At 35.5% G+C, this 15,928-nt stretch overlaps 1 long non-coding RNA gene across 1 annotated transcript in view; it reads right to left on the bottom strand.

Annotated features, from left to right (window-relative positions):
• The window catches only part of LOC118686715 (uncharacterized), a 97,540-nt gene extending 84,625 nt beyond the window's left edge, over window positions 1-12,915 (bottom strand). The window contains exon 1 of the long non-coding RNA XR_004980219.2: window positions 12,829-12,915. This is a non-coding gene — a long non-coding RNA (uncharacterized LOC118686715). The remainder of the gene's footprint in view (window positions 1-12,828) is intronic.
• Between the last annotated feature and the right edge of the window lie 3,013 nt (window positions 12,916-15,928).

Below are 15,928 nucleotides of genomic sequence, written 5' to 3'. Positions count from 1 at the left end.
ACTACAATGAGCAAATAGTTATGGGGGAATTACCTAGTTTGACTCAAACAGCCAGAGACTGGCTTAATTTCTTTATGTGTTTCTTTACAAAATACAGTAGGGGTGAAAAGTTCACAATTTCCATGTTTAGATTTATCCAGTAGGGAATTTAGTTTCTCATGAAACATAGGGGGAAAACAAACAAACAAACACCAAAAAGCCCAAATAGAAACTGAGATCAACACAGCATAAACAAATGAACAAAGAGTTCACATAATGCACCACAGCACAAGAATCAAAGCTCATTTCTGAATGCAGTCTAATTATGTTAACTAAGCTTTGTAACTCAGAGCTAATGAGTTATAGCTAGTCATGGCTTGTTAAACCAGGTGTCAGATCAGGGAATTTCGGGGGACTGCATGTGGACCTACACTGAGTTCTATGCAGTTACCTCTCACAGCTCTGTAACCTCCTCTCTGGAGGCTGGGCAGAAAAACCACAGATGCCACTACTCTTCCTGGGGTGTATTACCTGCATGTGCTCACTAGAAAAAATTATTTCTTGTTACATGAAAGCTGAGGGCCTGATGCAATGAGGTTATTATTTCATATACAACTGGTGCCCTTGTCCTGTTATTACAGGACCTGGTAGATTCTTGCCCCATCTCTCTAGTAAACCCACTTGCATGACAGGATGCAATAAGATCTCTTCCTCAAGTTAAACAAACTTCAGCTCTCTCCACCTTTGTCCACAGGAGAGGAGTTGCAGCACTTTGGTCAATTTTTTGGTCTTTCTCTGGACCACTTAAACAAATCCATGTCTTTCTTGTACTTGTGGGCCAAAAGCTGGGGTCTCACAAAAGTAGAGAGCCAAAATCATATCCCTCAACCTGCTGGTCACACTTATCTTGATGTAGCCAGGGTGTAGTTGGCTCTCTGGTTTGTTGGCACACATTGCCAGCTCATTGCCAGCTCATTTCCAGCTTTTCAACCACTGGTATTCCCCAAGCCCTTCTCCACAGGGCTGCTCTCAATCCATTCATGACTCAGTCTGCACTTATATATCGGAGATTGCATTGACCCAGGTGCAGGACCTTGTGCTCAGCCTTGCTGAACTTTGAGTTTTTCACGAGCCCACTTCTCCAGCCTGTAACATTCCCTGCGGATGTCATCCCTCCCCTGCAGCATATCAACTGCTTAGCTCAGTGTTGGGTTGTGTATTCATGTTCTACAAAATGCATTTAGGTACACTAAACATTGTTTTTGTACCTGCATGCTTCCAAATTGATCTGGCTCTGCCTCAGCAGATGCAAGCAGGTTATTTCATAAGCTTACAGGTAGAGATGCAATTAAGGAGACTGCAGACTAAGCCTATGCATCGGGCCTCAGCAGCAGTTATGCATGCATTGCCAAGCTTAATTTAATGTCCTGAGGGAATAAGAGAAGGCTGATTGTTCTCCTGTATGAACAGCACAGGTAGCTCATTAATGGAGCTGCACTGCCTGTTTTGTCATTCTGCTCACAGTGCCACAGGCAATAGTGACAAGAATGAAACTTAAGAAAAACTAACAATTCACAGGACCTGTCAAAACCCATTACTGTGACTTGTGCAGGTCTGCATCCCATCACTATCAGCTATCAGAGCTCACAAAGGACAGTAAGTTGGCACATATCTCAGCCTGGTGGGCAGTCCAGTGCACCAAAATCTTTCTGATGCTACAAAATGCAGCTGATTCTGTCAGGGAAAAAAAAAAGAGAACTAGGAAAACTAATGGTAAAAGAATTAATATTAAAACATAAAACCAAATGTAAAACTGTGAAAGAAACTGAATGGATATTTCATGAATCTTAATTCTTATGTTTCTCACACTGCTGTATTTATTATAGATGAACTGTAGGAAATATCCACAGTGCTAGAAGCTGCTGTTAACATACTGCTCCAAGTCTATAATCATTATCCATCAAGTAATATAAGGTAATTTATTGTACACTAAGTGCTTAGCGTTGCTACTTTTACTTCTAGAAATAGCTTTGGCTCATTTGGGCAATATATTGTACTTTTGATTAAAATAACTGCTTGGGACTTGACTGATGTGAAGTTTGAACAGATAGCAATTGCCAACCTGGGTTGCTCATCAAAAGCTGGAATTTAGGAAAAAAAAGTTAATTCACTGAATGAAAAACTTTGTGCTCTGTGAAGAGCTGCGATGCATAATGCTGTGACTAGACATGACTGTCATTCTATACCATGAAGACCCAATGATAATGGGCTAAGACAAAAGAATTTTAATTACACCAAATTCAGCTAAAAGGTATCTGTTTCTTGTTTTATCATCCAGAACAGAGGGAAAAAGCAAGTACTATATACAGTGACAAAATTATCATAATAATTAATCCTCAGAACTCTGAATGCCAACATATTGTAAATTATTGCTGCTCAGAAGCAGGCCATCCTTTGACCCTAATTATTTCATTTTATTGTTCACTCATACACTTGGAAGATAATTAGACCTTCTAATCTATTTGGTAATAAGTAGGAATAATTTCTCTTTTGCCCTATGAACTGCTTTTGTAGGAATATTAGTGACTGCCAGTGAGAGAAGGCTTCTGCTCTCCTATAAAAATCTCAGGTTACAGGGTAGCAGCTGAGGTAGAATGGTAGAGCTTCATGTAATTTTATAATAATTATAGATCATAATTACAAGGCTGTTATTCCACCATTCTATAATTTTCCACATAGCCTAATGAGATTGCAGATTACAGTACCACCTCTTTAGGAATGCCTACAGAAGTAACTTTACTCATTCAAGCATTTTAATATGATCAGTTCAAGAACTTAAGTACACGTAAGCTTTTGCAGAACTGAGACTCAACAGCCTCATTCTACACTTAAAATTAAGTGTAGAATCAATTAAATTAAGTGTAAATCAATTTTTATCTGGAGCTTAGGGAGCAATATGTTGCAATTATGTACAGTCTGTCCTTTTAAAAACTGTGAATAAAACAATTATAAACTGAAAAAGAAAACAACAAGGAAAGTGGACTTCTAAATATGCTTTGGCAAAGGATACTTCATTTTGCTTTTATGTGTTCTGATCTGAGCATGTTTGCATTACATTTACATAACTTAAGTTACAATAAGACTATATTACAAGTATATACTACAAGGAAATTAAGGTAAGGATTTAATTTGCATTTCACCAGCATTTACACCAAAAAAATCTAGCATATGAATAAAGTCATCTCCATTATACAATCAATTACTGGATTTTAGTTTATATCTTTTGGTTGAAACTAGGTGATCTTTCAACCCAAAATATTCTATTATTCTAGAATTGTTTAACATGAACAAGTGATAACTTGCTCAGTATTTCCTGTACAGCTACCTGTGTTAGCCCTACTAAGTGAAACTTGCCAACTGCATTAATTAGAATAAGAATTTTTAAAAGGTTTAAATAAAAAGATAGTATTGATTACTTATTTTCCCACTAATTTCACTGAAAAAAAGAGTTAAAGAAATGTTGAAAGAAATTAATGGTTGAGAAAGTCCTTAAATGTCAGGAAGATAACATATGCTTTCCTATATGAGGAATCTTAGCAAGAAGCAATTGCAAATTTCTGAAAACTACATACAAAGGAAGGCCAAAGGTCAGTGTCATGTGCTTTCCTTACAATAGCTGCAAATACAGCCAGTGAAAACAGGCATGTCTTAGCCTACCTTAAAGACAGCATTTGATTTGGGACCTTTTGAAAAAAGAGACAGAAAAGAAACAGGAAAGAAACCACTGCCTGGCTTACTGCCATACATGTCAATGATTTCTCAGAAAGTATCAGTTGAAAGAAAAAGAATCCCATGGCCAATCCATCACAAGGAAGGACTGCAAGAGAACAGAACATATTTTAAAAGATTTGCTCAGCCAGAGCCATGTTTTAATTAAAGAAAATAAGAGAGACCATAGCAACATGCAGCATAGCTACCATGCATCTCAGAGGAATTACTCCATGTGCAAATCAGTGTCTGTCTGCCCTCACAGAACATTGCAGGTGGTTTGACAGAGATGCTTTCTAGAATGAGCTCAGTAAAGCCACTGAAATTTTAATTTGAGTTAAAGATAATTCAGGACTTCTGACCAGAAACTGTGCAGTACTATAGAAAAATTAAAAAATACTTTTCATCTCTCCTTTCAATAAGGCTGCAAAATTTTCTTTAGCAGCTTTATCAACCCTCAAATTCTCCAACAAAATCTTGGAGCAGAACTAACCCCATCCTGAGTACAGATTTATTTTCCATACTTACCCCTGGAAATGACACAATCAAGATGCCCTGAATTACTGAGCAAAACTGTTACTCACATGGTATAATCCGAATGCATCCATGGATCTTGCTGACTGAGTACCTATGTGCCCTGTTCAGTCACAATGGATCCAACACCATTCCAGATCAGCTGGATTCATTGTCCAGTCATGCTACACATGTCTAATGCTCTTTTGCAGGAGTAAACAGATAAACAGACAAATGTACCATGCTACGTCACATTAAAAGGTACAGATAAAAAGCAAAATCTCCCTGAAAAGTAGAAAAGCCTCTTTCTGAATTGTCTTCTACTATGATCCTTCTGGGTCTCTTCCAACTCAGAATATTCCATGAAAGTTAAAGGTTCTGTGAAAGCTATCCAAGCCATAAATTCAGAGCTTGTGCATGAGTCCCTGAGAACCTGTACAGGATTTCTGAATTTATCTGCCCCTATATGTTTTCAGGTTACTAAGTTAAAATAGGATATACTCTCTTAAATCACACTGTTTAGAAAGATCAAGCAAGTTAGGAGACCACTGCCATCCAAATAGAAAATAATACATACTATTGACAACTGGCAACAGTAGGAGCCAGGAGAACTGATTGATACAGGGGAACAACAGTGAAAAGAGTAGGTTTTGGTTTTTAAACACTTGCCTAAAACATAATTTAGAATTTCAGAAAATGCTGAAATTCCAATGATTACCAATTTTTCTTCCCAAGTCTCTTGTATAGCATTCCCCCTTTTTTGTTTACTTTTTTTAAATTTTCTTTTTCTTTTTTCATTTACAACAAACCAGGAGATATAGCACAAGTCCCAGCAAGCCACAGATTAACTATTTCAATAAAATATACAACTGTGATTGTTTAGGACTGAGATTAAGCAAAACAAACCATATCTCCAGCAGCTCTCTGTTGAATATTGTCAATATCTCCAACCCTTACGCCTCAGTGACTGTTGAGGGTACAGCACACATCCCATAGAGAGATTTGTAGAGAACCCTCCTGTCTAGTCCTTGAGCCCTCCAAGCATGCTCAGCTCTAACCTAGGAGCTGGGTAACCATGCCAACACAGCACTCAGGTGAAGATAATGTCCTAGCTTGTAACAAGATGCATTATTTCGCTCCTGCCTTTCCCTCATCTTAACAGAGCCATTGCCTGCCTTGTTTTCATTCTGATGGTTGCTCTCAGATGGGCAGACACGGAGATATTCCTTGTTCTTGAGGAGTTTATTCCAGTCTGTGACTAGCCTACATCTGCAGACTGCAAAAAACAGTTGCTGTTAGGGTGTTTATGATTTCATTGTCAGCAGCTCTAGGAACAAGCCTTAACAGTGCTTTGAACATTCACCTGGTGTGAAGAACTAACTTTGTATGAGTTTTCTTGATAAGACTACCAGTTACATATTTGAAGAGAGAATAAAAACATATATGCTTATAATCTCACAGTCGTAATATTCATTAGAAAATTTGCATAAGCAGTATATTAATACAGCAAAACACATGGAATTTCACTTTTTAAAAATTTCTTAAATTGAACATTGTCAAAGTATAGGTGGGGTTGTATATGGATATGAGCTACCTGATTTTTAAAGACTTCAGAAGAGCTTTTATATTTAATTTTCATATCTTGATCTTCAAAGGTGAAGAAAATCACATACAAATGGCTTTTTAATGTATGAATGATTAAAGAGCAATTTTTGTTCATTATCTACTTGAACATTATAGCTCTAAGAAGAGGTCTTTTGAAAACAGTGGAGTTTCATTTGACATGTGGAAAAAAACAAAATGAAAAATTTGTAAAAAATTTTTTATTTCCTGTACATTCTTAATACTGATATAAAATATTGCTCCTTAAAGCATCTAGAAATATCGTATAACACATTATAAACTAAAAAGACACCAAATTCATTGGTTTCTTTTTAGAAAACCAACTGAAACTAGAAAGAAAATATTTTTTGTATTGATATTGAAATTCGAATACTTCTTTTTGATGCAGATTAATTTCTCCTTTTAATTAGACTAAATTCAAGAAAGCATGTAAACTAAAATGAAAGCAACACATTTGGAGTCAAAAGTAACCCCTCTAGTAACTGTCATTTCATCAAATGTTTGTTCAGCATGAACATCATTTCTGAAGGAATCAAATTGTCCCCACAAGTGAAAAGAAGGGAAAAAGGCCTTCAAGAGAATGAAAATAAGAATAGGAAACCATGGCCACTTTCTTCAGAGCAAAGCTGTTCAGCTCACAATATCACTATTTTCCATGGCAAAAGAAAAGGCATATTCCTTTCGGCTTACCTTTATGCATAACAACATAACATACACTTAAGTAAAAATCTTCTCCTAAGAATGACAAATAAGCAAGACACTTGAAATGAGCCTGGATAACTGAAGTTGAAGATGGTACAGAGTTTGGTTAAGATCAAACATGGCATTTGCTTGTCACTATTCACACATCCATGCTTCAGACTCCGTGTCTTCTCAAGCTAGAGAGAATGCTGTTTACCACAGTTATTGGCAATTCCAGCTCCAACACAGTGAATTATCAGTGAATGGCTGAGTTTGGAAGAGACTATTGAAGGTCATTGGGTCAAATCTCCTGCTCTAGCAAGGCAACCAAGACCATATCCACATATATATCCAGAATATCTGCAAGGAGGGAAGCTCTGCAAAGTCCCTAGGCAGCCTGAGCCAGTGGTCACTCAACATCACAGTAAATGATGAACCTGCACCCACAGAGACAAACAGCACTTCCTTGTCCACCCACACAAACAGCAATTTCAAGTCCCACCATTCACACATATATACTCTCTAGACTTTTCCTGATAAGTTGCTTGGATAAATTGACTGTTTTCACTACTGATCTTTGACATGAATCTAAGATTCATCTTGCCAAATTCAGTATCTGAATAGTTTATTTAATGGCTTATCAGTTAGTAGCTGAAAAACATTACTGCTTGTTGTTTTCTCTTTTATCATCTTTTGTTGGACAATTGTGTCTGTATATTTATCACTTTCCTGGTTATTCCCTTTATACTCCATAGTCCTTGACCAGTTAAGTTAATAAAGCAGATATTCACATGTTTCAAATATCATTACAGATTTCATCAGAAACACACCCTGCTTAAGAACAATTTCCCTAACTTTCCATCTGTAGTGATCCAAGAGACATAGGAACTGTAACCAAAAAACCCCTTAAAGCAATCCCAAATTAACCAGCCTCAGAGAGGAATATACTTCTAAATTAGCAAACAGAATTGAAAAGGGTGAGGTACCTGAAAGCTGAGAAAATTTACAATATTATTTGAGTTAGAATGCTCTTAATTATAGTTTTGTTGATAAATTGAACCCGAACTATGTTTATTTTGATGAATCAAGGGGAAAAGTGTCAGACAATTTGAAAACTAGGAAACAGATTTGTCAGCATGAATTCTATTCAGCACTAGGATAATGTGATAAGCAATGAAAACACACTTATTTTTTATGAAGTAAGAAATAGGTAGCAGTTCAGCATTTACCATGCAAAAGCTGGAAAAAAAATTGGGCTACTAAAGACTGCAGTTGCTAAAAATGCAAATCAACTTCTCATTTTCCCAAAACAGAGATATGAAATTTGTCTAAATTATATGCATGGCTGTTTTAGATGAGATGTCAAAAGCATTTTATCCATTACCCATTAATGATAAAAATTACACTACTGTTTCCATAAAATATACCATTTTCCAATAAATTGTTGCTCTCATTAGCACCTGACAGGGAAAAACTTTTGTTATCAAATTTAAAAAAGGCACAAGAATTTTCTGCCATCTTTTTTTATACAATCATAAAACACTGTCTGGCAAAAAAAATACTTTTTCTATTTCTACAGGAAAAAAGTACTGCTTTTATGTGAATAATATGTTAATACAGGAATTAATAGTCTGGGAGGAGTAGATTTATAGTCACCATGTTAATGTACCAGCTCACATGTTAATGTATCACTTCATATCTGTCTGAACTGATAAACTGCCAATTTCTAGTTCTTCTTTTTGACTATATTTTTTACATTATTTTTGCCTTTTTTGCTGCTCTACAATAGATAGGATTGATGATATAAGTTCTTTCCAAAGGTTAAGACAAAAGGATTTACTGGTCAGCTTGAAAGAATAATGATTAAACATTGATCTTAAACAATTTTAAAAGTAGTTTGGGTTTAAGAGATGTGTGAAGTTCCAGGTATGTAGACTTCTGCAGCTACTTGAATCTTAAACTGGGTAAAAGTTTCTTCTTCTCTCTGGCTACCCAATCACTTTTAAAGACTATGACACTTTTACTTACTTGTAATATCATCAAGTGGAAGAAAACCAAAAGCTTAAAAGATCTGGAGGTCATCCAGTCTACTGTTACTCTCCCCTAGCTGAACAATTTTGAAACTTAATTTACATATGAATAAATTTCACTTCACTGTTAAAGAGAGGGTAAGAGCAAGAAATCAGATTAAATGAAGAACACACTCTTCCCTCCCTTCTTCCCCTGATTTAAAACCTTCCTTCAATGGACATCAACGTGCCAAAAAGTGCCATTTCCAAGAGCCAATATTGGCTAGCAGTCCACAACATGAAAGGGTAGAAAGATAACCAAGTTCATGAGCCAGCTCCACCTATTAAAATCGTTCCAGATGTTTGTGCAATTTGTAGAAAATTATTCCAAATGCTTCTCCAAATTTGAGTCAATTAAACATTTCTGTATGAGAATAGGAACTACTGTGATGGCCAAGAGGCCTTATGCCAAAGAAAAGCTAGGATTCAAACAGAGAAAATCACAGCTCTTGAAAAGGTAATTACCAGCTACTGTGAAGTGCTAAAACACTTCCCTTCTATTAATATCCAGAAAAGCTTCATTTTCCCAGAAACCTCTACAAAATTGCAGCTTCTATATGCTCATTATTAATTTCAGCTGCTCTGAAATCAAACATTTCTAACAATACTTCCAGCTCATCATAAGGATGAAACAGATCAAAACAGAAGGACATGCTCATACTAATAAAAATGAGAAAAATACATGAGTGTATGAATACCTTTTTCCCCATAACATTCTCTGAAAGACCAGCCCTTAAAAAGTCCTAAAATAATAAACCCCCTTCATAAACTGAGCAGAGAGAGTTGCTCTAAGCAAAGTGGAACATGTACATAAAAGTGTAGTTTTTAGTGATTATTGTTCATGGGATTTGCATAATTTGAATCATCTGTGATTTATTTATTTTTACCACTGCCTAACATTTTTAAAAATAAGTTTGTATTTTGTGTTTTGTAAAACAAAGGGGAAATTATATTCCTGATACATTGTAGCTATTCCTAATCTCATGTGCAAATCACCAGTCTCTTTTTCTGTTTCTTCCCCTTTTTGTTTAATAAATGTTTTCCATTCCAACTAGAAGACTTCTGGAACATCTGGTATTTTCTCTCTAGGTGTTTACTTCCTGAAATCCCTCTCTTACTGATGATCTTCACTAAAATTTAAAAAAATAAATAGCAAGCGTGTAGTAGAAAAGCTATTTGTTGAGATGGACTTCTTCATAAATTCCCTTAATAATTTCCTTCAAATTTCAAAAAATACCAAGATCAGCCTGCAAGGTTATAATTTAATCAGGCTTACAGGCATCTAAACTTATATGACCTTTTTGACTGTAAAATACTATTTTCCTAGTGATTTAAAATATTTCCATTCTTCCAAAGGAACTTCTAGTAGCTTAGCATTTTTAGTGGTCCTTTAGTTTAAGGTAGTAATACACAATGTTTTACTTTTTCTCCATCCTTGTCATTGTATGAAACTGAGATAGTTCTTTTGTTTAGATCTTTAAGGAAAGTCTGGGTTACTATCTGGTATATTGATTTACCTAAAAAATTAAGACACATTCAATTTTTACTAAAATGAGATGCCTTAATACACCACTGTTTTCTCTAGATTTTTTAGACAACTAAAATTCTTGCCTTTAAATCTAACCCAAGATAACCTGTCATAAAATCTCATGTCTCATCTATTGTGCAATATTTACTATTAATATTTGTTACTCTGTAGCAGTTAGAAGATTCGAACAGGGATAACAGCTGTGCATAAAAGACAATCTGTTTTCCAAAGAGCTGAAAACACATATTTTTAATTTAATCAAATTTGTTATTTTAAACTCTTGGCACAGGCCACTGAGACTCTCACAAAAGCCAGAAATGAAACACATCCCAGGAGGAGAAGAAAAGCAAAGGGAAGAAGCAAGGATGCCTGAAGGAGTATTCACTAGAAAGTTAAGAGGTTGGGCTGTTAAAGACAGGGTAAGAGCAAGAAATTAGATTTAATGAAACAGAGAAGGAAAATCATACAAAGTGACAACTGCTTCAATTTTGAGAATCATTCAAATGCAATACATCAGCTGTGGCATTATTATATGAGAATAGATTTTATGAGAACAGATGGATAGGAAAAACTTGATAGAATAGATTTTTTTCTCCATAGTATGATTTTCAATCATGTCCCTTGCTTACCTAGACTCAGACACCTCTCAAAATATGTTTGGCTTCCTTCTCTCATACAGTGTTTTAACAGAGCGAAGAAGAGAAGAGGATAAGGCTGCTGAGACGTGGGTAGCTGCACCTTGTCCTGAACTGATCATTCTGCTAGGTTCTCCTAATACACTGCCAAGTTCAAAGAGGTCTTTACTCTTACAGATTTAAAAGGTCTCACCTAATTTGTACCTATCAGTTTACACCTGCTTCTAAGTTCTTTCAGGATCAGCAGCTTGGCTGTTGGGGATAGAGTGTGGAGCTGCTGCTCAGATGGTCTGCACAGCTTGCAGAGATTGTGGTCCTGGGGATGCCCACCCAGGCATCACCATGCTCTGCTTCAAGTACTGGGCTACAGCACAATCTGAGTAAATTATCCAGTCCACTGGCTTACTGTCCATGGGTTTCTGAGACACCCTGGTACAATGTGAGATGCCATTTAAAAGTCCTCAAAGATATCTCAAAGATTTTCATGGGGTTTTTGCATGAGTATAACCCCCTGGTTACACATTATTTCAATTTTGTATGCAACAAATTGACTTTCATCTTCAAAGTTACTTCTAAGAAACAAAGTCAGAAGCAGAGAATTGACACTGTACAAGCAGCAGCAGCAGACATGGTAGTATGCCTCCTACAATAGCATGAATAATTGAAATTGCCCTATCACAGATCATGTGCCACTTGACTTCAGACAACCAGTTCCTTGATTATCAAATCATGATAATCAGTGCAAGGCCCATTATTTTGCCTGGTGCAGTTTTACATCCTTTCAGACTTTTCTACTGATGCATGAAAAGATGAGAGCTATAAAGATGAAATACATTTTTTGAGACTTAGCCAGCTGCTGCTTGCTTTGGCACTGGTATGCAATAAGCAAAACTCATTTGAAGAGAATGATTTTTTAGAAGTAACGATAAATGCATGATATCCAAAAGAAAAAGTCAGTGCAATCATTTTCACAGAGTGATTCACATATTTTCCAATACTTAAAAAATTAAATACTAAAGCAATCATATCTAGTGAGGTGGGAAAAAAAGTTTTAAAGTTTATGTTCCATCTCTGCTATAGCAAGACTACAAAATAATCAGAGCAAGAGAAACTTTCTCCTTTTTTCTTTTTTGTTTCTGAACTCAGAAAAGAGCATCAGATGCTCAGAAAGAGCATCTATTTTACTGTTTCTACAAGAAAAAGGAAAGAAAGGCACCATTAATCATCTTTAAAAAAACTCTCAAGCAGTCAAGGTCTTCATAAGATAGCATAGTATATGTTGGTAATTCAGTAAATTGGCAAATTTACCATAAGGCATTTGAGGGGGGAAAACAATACCTGCAGAGATAATTTCAATTATTTCAACATGACTTTCAGTCTATATGTAGGAATAAACGGCACCTTTCTGATTTCAGATTTTGCAGAATAATAATCACACATAGAAGGAAGAAAACCTTAGTCACGCATTTTAAAAAGACAGACAATCTAAAGAAAATACCACTAGAAAAATTAGTTTTAAGTTAGTTACAAGAGAAGTTTCAAATATTTCCTGTAGTGTATATATTTCCCCTAGTGCCTATAAAAGTCTCTAGGTTAAATATTGTTTACTTCTTTAAAATATAGGACACATTCTCAAAAATCTAAAACTTGTATTTAACCACTATCCTTGTATTTTGCTGGCTGAACACTAAAGATTAAATATACCTTGATTGCCAGAATGGTTTGTGGAAATGTGCAGTTCGAGATGAGCACAAGTTTGCAGGTCTTGTATTTCAAAAACAACCTGAAGCATTTTGATAAAATTCTGAAATATGTCACTTAGTCATTAATTATTTATATAAATAATACATTATATTTTTATTACAAAACATTTCTGCCTCCCTGTAGGCCAAATGGCTCAACAACCTTTGGGAGAAAACATGCATATTTGCAAAGATAGAGCAATACATGGTCCATTGAAAAAAAAAAAGAAAAAAAAAGAAAACACTGACCAACCAGATATAAAACATTTTGCCTACACAGGCTTGTTCACCTTGTTCCATCTCTTTCTCCTCCTCAGCTCCAAAGGACACCGGGATCCCTCCTTCCTTCACTCTTTCCTCCATAGGGATGCAACCATCATTCCTGTTGTGAACAAAAAAACCCAGAAAATCCTTTGATTTCTGTGAAACTTCAATATTCCCTAATACAAACTACCAGCCTAAGGTTCTGCATTGTGATAGACCTACAATATGACAGGCAGGAAAACCAGACGTCAAAGAGAATTATTCCCTCTGTGATGCATCTTCATTGATGCAACTTCCACAGGAAGACTGCACTGCATATATTTTGCACATCCTAGAATAACCCAAATATTCTACAAGTCTGGTCTAATTATTCTTTACAACATCTCTCAGAGCCTAAGATCTGATATCATGTCCTGTTATGATTTCAAGGACCACACATCCCCACTGTATCTATATTCCTTGCTTCATTCATTGTGCAACCATCAGATCCTCAACTTTCTGAAAAAGTCCTTTCTGTTTTCCATATGATTTGAAAACAGTTCACTTTTGCTCTAATATTTCACTGAATCTCTCATCTACTTAAGAGCCATACAAGGCTACAAAAAGTTTTCCTATACAAACATACTTTCCTAGAACCCCACTAAAATAGCTGTTTATAGAATATTAGAGCAGTTCAAGAAGTCAGTTTTCATTGTGGCAAAAGAATTATCCCTATATAAAGAGTATTTTCCATCTTTCTAATGAGCTTACACAGTAGTAAAAAGCTAGTATTTGTCCAAGTAGAATGATTTTGTATCCTTAATTTTTATTAGTCCTTGACTTTTAGAAAGCCTACCTTTCAGCTGTATCTGCTTTTAATTACAGTAGCATAGGCAATTAATAGTGAATATATTCCATCCTCCACCAAAAAAGAATGTTCTAACAGATAAGAAATTAGAGAAGAAGAAAATTGGAATGGTCTCACATGCAAGGCATGATGACAATTCGGAAGACCATCTTAGCTATTTCCCGAAAAAAGTCTTCAAGAGGTTAATTGTGTGACACACCAAACTGTACCATTTAGAAATGCCTTATGAACACTATATGTTGTAATGGAAAAGGAATTTCACTTATATGTTGGTAAATTAGCCTTTGAAATCCTTCATATGAAGGTCATACTAGGTAGGAAACACAGATGAGAACATAAGGAACACATCCAATAAAACATGTCAAAACAAAATAATCCTTTCTTTTTTACTCCCTGCTGTATTATGACAAGATACAAAACATTTAAGACAGACCTTCACTTCCCAAAATTTCAGCTTAACCTGAAAACCTGTCTGATGACTCTACTGTGCAAAAATTTGAGAAATCTGAGGAAATTTTAAGCGTTTGGAACTTTTGGAAGCCATGCTAAACCTATTCCACATTACTATTTATAAAGCATCAGTAATGCTTTATTCAAAGACTTAGGAAACCATTAAAGTGACAAGTGTTACGTGGTAGCTGTATTTTCAGAACCTTTGTCTGCAACTACAATAATAGTAATACCCTTTCATCAAGGATTAATGAAGAAATATAACTGTTTTGTTTAACCATATATATCCAGTGACTTATCAGGCTACCACAGGCATCTGCTTTTCTGTTTTCCCCATACAGCTGTTACCTAGATATAAATTTTCCCTGGGGCACTTGAAAATTTCATTGCTCTGTCATATTAAGCACATATCCAACAGAAGAAATGATAGAAAAGACTGTAATTATGTCCAGATTTTGTCTCTGTGTGTTGAGGGGGTGTTTGGTTTTTGGATTTTGGCTTATTTTTGGGGTGGGGGGGCTTTAATAGGATAACAAAAATTTTTTTCCTTATCTATTTTGCACCCAAATGGACTTTCTGACACTGTTCTTAAGGCTTTACAGTGAGAAAGCAGTGGTCTGCAGAATCCTAAGATCTACAGAAGTTGCAGATCTCCAAAATCTTTAATTACTGTCCACTATGCCTAAACCCTTATTCAACATACTAGTGACTTTTATGTCAAAAAGACAAAACCTTTTCTCTTTCTCAAACCAAGATAAATGCATTATCCCTTAAGTTTAAAGCTGGGATAAGAAAGCAAGCAAGGCCAGAGGTAACTGAATGAGCCTTTAAAACAAATTCCACCTAGCTCCAGCTGTGTATATCTAAGTTTGAATTCACCAGGAGGACATCTGAGGAGTTTTTATGATCCATTTTTGTCCATCAACTTCTATAATCTCGTACCTTGAATTCAATTCTTTGTTGACTTATTCACATGACTCAGGAGCTGCCATTTTGAAGGCATATTCATTTTTCCTTATTTTTTAAAATTATCTTTAGTAATTCTGTCTCTCCTTAATTAATATTTTTTAACCAGTAATCAGTATATTTAAAAAATACTTTTCTTCTGAGAGGGAGAAAAGAACAATGGGGCAATGTACATATATACATATCTGTGTGTACTTACACAAATACAACACTGCATGTGTGCACATACACATATAAACTGCAAACTATAAGATGCTTGATTGTGAACGTGCATAACACTTCTGTCAATCCCAGCAGTCAGTATTTTTCTGTCAGAACAAATTAATAATAATTTACCATGTTTTTTTCATTTGCAATCTGACCTTCAGTAACAGTTTCAGAAAACAACTAAATTTTAAATAGAAAAAGTTGTCAACTAAGTTTTCAAGTAGCAATTCTGCAGTCTTAAACACCAGATTTCAGCACTGTTTTGGCATAAATTTGAACCACATCTGACAAAAATACATTGCATTTCTGACCATCAAGAGTGTAGAACCCTACTACAACTACCTCAACTTTCTATACATCTGTGCTCATAGCAGTGCACTCAACAAATCCCCATCCAGCAAAACACCATCAGTATAAAGTTAATTTTGTTGGTATTTTTGGAGGTGTTTGAAACAGCAGCATATGGTTATACTAGACCAGAGTTTTATATAATTTCATTGAGTAGACTCCTAAAGTTGCAGGTGCTCTATAATCAACCTGCAGTCTCACACTGTTGCAACTTATTCCACCCTACCCAGAAGCTGTGCTAAACAAAACTTACTTGAGATACCAAAAATAGAGACCTAGGTGAAAGAAAATGAACTATTTTCTCTCCT

This window comes from Molothrus ater, chromosome 4, assembly GCF_012460135.2.
Source record: "Molothrus ater isolate BHLD 08-10-18 breed brown headed cowbird chromosome 4, BPBGC_Mater_1.1, whole genome shotgun sequence".
NCBI classification, from domain to species: domain Eukaryota; kingdom Metazoa; phylum Chordata; class Aves; order Passeriformes; family Icteridae; genus Molothrus; species Molothrus ater.
Note: the sequence above shows the minus strand (reverse complement) of the source record. Positions and strands in the feature narration are given on the sequence as shown.